Raw genomic sequence first — 4,735 nt, forward strand, 5'->3', positions numbered from 1 at the left:
CCATCCTGCCTACTGTGTTAGCTCACTTGGCCCTGGGCACATATGAATGCTGGTTCCGGGGGGCTGGGAATGGGACTGTCACGGAGTGGGGGGTGTGGGGGAGTCCGGGCCCTACACTCCTCTTCCTGGGATTCACTGTGACTCTCAGCCAGCCAGTAAAACAGAAGGCTTATTGGACAATAGGAACGCAGTCTAAAACAGAGCTTGTGGGTACAACCAGGACCTCTCAGTCAAGTCCTTCTGGGGGGCAGGGAGCTTAGACCCCAGCCTTGGGGTTCCCTGTGTTTGACCACCCAGCCCAAAAACTGAAACCCAAACATACACACACCCCCAGCTCCTCCTCCAGCCTTTGTCCAGTTTCCTGGGCAAAGGTGTCACCTGGGTCCAACCCCCTCCCAGCTCAGGTTACAGGCTCAGGTATCTTCACTCCAGTGGAGTCATCCCCGGCTCTCCCATCTCCCATGCAGACAGTCCCAGCAGAACTAGATGGCATTCCCTGGTCAGTCCACCCCACTCCCTGCTGTGTCACATCTCTCCCCCCTTCGAAACTGAACTGAGCAGGGTCACTCTGACCAATGACCTGGGGAAGTTCAGGGCCCCCTCTCCGGGACAGCGCATCTGCTATCATGTCAGCACTTCCCTTCACATGGACCACATCCATGTCATAATCCTGCAGGAGCAGGCTCCACCTCAGGAGCTTGGCGTTGGCTCCTTTCATCTGGTGTAGCCAGGTCAGGGGTGAGTGGTTGGTGTACATTGGTGAAGTGTCGCCCGAAGAGATATGGCTCTGGTTTCTTAAGGGCCCACACCATGGCTAGGCATTGCTTCTCGATGGCTGCGTAGTGTTGTTCCTGGGGTAGCAACTTCTTGCTCAGGTACACAATGGGGTGTCTCTCCCCCTTTTCATCCTCCTGCATTAACACTGCCCCCAGCCCTGTGTCTGAGGTGTAGGTGAACACCATAAAGGGCTTGTCAAAGTCTGGGTTTGCCAGGACTGGGCCACTCACCAGAGCCTCCTTCAGTGTGCAGAGAGCCTCCTGGCACTGTCCGGTCCAGACCACCTTGTCTGGCTTGCCCTTCTTGCATAGCCCAGTGATGGGGGCAGCTATGGCGCTAAAGTGGGGCACAAATCTTCTATAATACCCTGCCATCCCACTAAAGGCCTGGGCCTGCTTTTTGGTTTGGGGCGTGGGCCAGTCTCTGATCACCTCCACTTTGGCTGGTTCCGGCTTTAGGCAGACGGTCTCCACCTGATGGCCCAGGTAAGATACTTCCGCCAATCCCACCTTGCACTTCTCAGCTTTTACAGTCAGCCCAGCCTCCTGGAGTCGGTCCAGCACTTGTCTAACCTGGGACACATGGTCCTCCCAGGTCTGGCTAAAGATACAGATGCCATTGATATACGCCACGGCAAAACTCTCCATCCCCCTCAGTAGCTGATCCACCAGGCACTGGAAGGTGGCCGGCGCTTCCTTGAGGCCAAAAGGCAGGGTCAGGAACTCATAGAGCCCCAGAGGGGTGATAAAGGCCAATTTCAGCCTGGCATCTGCATCCAGCGGCACTTGCCAGTAGCGCTTTGTAAGATCCATGGTGGTAAGGTACCAGGCTCCTCCCAGTTTATCTAGGAGCTCTTCAGGCCTGGGCATAGGGTAGGCATCAGATACAGTGATGGCGTTGAGCTTCCGATAGTCTACACAGAACTGGATGAACCTGTCCTTTTTGGAGACCAGCACCACCGACCGGTGAGGCCCAAGGGCTGGAAGATGGCTGGATCACCCCCAAAGCCAGCATGTCCCTGACCTCTCTTTCCAGGTCCTGAGCAGTTTTCCCTGTGACGCAGAAGGGGGAGCATCTTATAGGGGAATGTGATCCTGTCTGCACATGGTGGACAGTCAGATTAGTGCGTCCAGGCTGGTTGGAAAACAGCTGTCGATACAGGTGCAGCTCCCCTCTGATCTCAGCTTGCTGGGCAGGGGTTAGCTGATCCGAGAGGGGAATTGTTCCCAGGGGGGAACCAGCTCTGGTCCCAGGGAATAGATCTACTAAAGGGTCATCTCCCTGCTCCTCCCAATGTCCGCACACGGCCAACACCACATTCCCCCTGTCATAATATGGCTTCATCATGTTCACATGATACACCCGGCAGTGGTGTGCCCGGTTAGACAGCTCCACCACATAGTTTTACCTTATTTAGCTGCTTGACAACCTTGAAAGGGCCTTCCCAGGCAGCCTGTAGTTTGCTTTTCCTCATGGGGATGAGAACCATCACCTGATCCCCGGTGGCATAGGTGTGGGCCCACGCCGTGCAGTCATACCAGGCCTTCTGCTTCCTCTGGGCTCTGGCTAAATTTTCCCTGGCCAGGCCCATGAATTCAACAAGTCTTTCTCGGACGGTCAAGACATACTCCACCACGGATTCTCCGTTGGGCATGGCCTTCCCCTCCCATTCATCTCTCATCAGGTCCAGGAGCCCCCTTACCCTCCTGCCATGTAACAGTTTGAAAGGCGAAAACCCGGTAGACTCCTGGGGCACCTCCCTGTACGCGAACAGCAGGTGAGGTAAGTACTTGTCCCAGTCCTGCGGGTGCTGGTTCATAAAGGTTTTCAGCATCATCTTTAGCGTCCCATTGAACCTCTCCACCAGCCCGTTGGCTTGGGGGTGGTATGCAGAGGTCCAGTTGTGCCGGACCCCACATTTCTCCCACAAGCACTGGAGCAGGGCTGACATGAAGTTGGACCCTTGGTCTGTCAAGTCTTCCTTGGGGGAACCCCACTCGGCTAAAAATGGTCAGCAGCACATCTGCCACGGTGTCTGCTTCAGTGGAAGCTAAGGGCACTGCCTCGGGGTAGCAGGTGGCGAAATCTACCACCACCAGAATGTATTTCTTCCCCGACCGGGTCATCTTGCTGAGAGGTCCCACTATGTCCATGGCCACCTTCTGGAAAGGTTCCTCTATGATGGGCAAGGGTCTCAAAGCCGCTTTCCCCTTGTCCGGGCCTTCCCCACCCTCTGACGGGTCACAGGATCGGCAATACTGCCGGACCGTGGTAAAGACCCCAGGCCAGTAAAAGTTCTGCCACAGCCTCTGCCGGGTGCGCCGGATTCCCTGGTGCCCTGAGAGGGGGATGTCATGGGCCAGGTACAGTAACTTGTGGTGAAACTTCTGGGGGACCACCAGCTGCTTCCTGATCCCCCATGACTCCATTTCCCTTGGGGGGGCCCATTCTTGGTACAGGAACCCCTTCTCCCACAGGAACCTCTCCTTGCAACCTCTCCTCATGGTCTGCACCACACTGAGGTCAGCCAGGTCCCTTAGCTTCCACAAGGAGGGATCTGTCTGCTACTCGTCCTGAAACTCAGCGGCTGGGGAAGGGATGGGGACCAGTTCCCTCTCGCTGGCTGGGTCTGAGGCCACAGCCTCTCTGAGCCGTGCCCCTCGGCGCTCCCTCCCCTCTGGGGTAGGGTCCTGCGCCTCGGGCAAGGTACCCTCCCCGAGGTCAGGGCACAGTGCCTCTCGCCAGCTCTGGCTATGGATCACGACCAGGGCACCCTGGGGTTTGCTGGGCCAGTTCTCCAGGTCCCCTCCCATTAACACCTCAGTGGGCAAATGGTGGTGCACCCCCACGTCCTTGGGGCCCTCCTTGGCCCCCCATTTCAGGTGTACCCTCGCTACGAGCACCTTGAATGGGGTCCCACCCACCCCCGTCACGGTCAGGTAGGTGTTGGGCATCACCCGTTCTGGCACCACCACCTCAGGCCGGGTCAGCGTCACCTCAGCGCCCGTATCCCAGTATCCACTGACCTTCCTCCCATCCACCTCCAGGGGAAAAAGGCACTCGCTCCGCAGGGACAGTCCCGCGCCCACCATGTAAACGGAGAACCTTGAGTCCGGGGCATCCAGCCCCCCAGAGGAGCTGGCCTGGGGCCCTCCCCCATCCTGAGCAGTTGATAAGCTGCCAGCAACCCTTGCCTGGGAAGTCTGCCCCTCATCTGGCTGGGTCCCTACCCAGTTAACCTTGTGTGGGTTCGGTCTGCTCAGTCTGTCCCTGAGCTTGGAGCACTGGGTCTGTATGTGGCCTCTCTGGTCACAGTAATAGAAGCCCATGTCCTGTTGATCCCCTCGAGTGGGTCTGTTGGACCTGACACTGGATGTTCCCCTTGGGAAAGGGTCCTCCATATTTCCCTGCTGGGAGGTCCCATGTTGACTCTCTCTCTGCATTGTGGTGGGCCTGTTCCTTTGGGACTCCTCCCTGCCACCCCCTGTCTGGCTCTTCACAAACTCATCAGCCAGCCTCCCTGCGTGTCGTGGTTTCTCTGGCTTTTTGTCCACCAACCATAGCCTCAGGTCGAATGGGCACCACTCATACAATTACTCTAGTACGATCCGTTTAACCAGGTCTTCCTTTGTCTGGGTCCACTCTGCCCACTTGGTGGCATATCCCTCCATGCGGACGGCTAGTTGCAGATATGAGGCCTCAGGGGTTTTACGCTGACTCTGGAACCTTTCCCAATATATCTCAGGAGTCAGCCCAAACTTGCGTAGCAGGGCCTTTTTGAATAGTTCGTAGTCCCCTTTCTCCACCCCTTCCAGTTGGCGGTACAATGCCACGGCCTTGGGGTCCAGTAAGGGGGTGAGAAACTGGAGCCTGTCCGCAGGATCAACCTGGTGCAGCTCGCAGGCTGTCTCAAAGGCATCCAGGAAGTCATCCATGTCCTCCCGCTCCTTATGCTGGG

This window comes from Lepidochelys kempii, chromosome 7, assembly GCF_965140285.1.
Source record: "Lepidochelys kempii isolate rLepKem1 chromosome 7, rLepKem1.hap1, whole genome shotgun sequence".
NCBI lineage: Eukaryota > Metazoa > Chordata > Testudines > Cheloniidae > Lepidochelys > Lepidochelys kempii.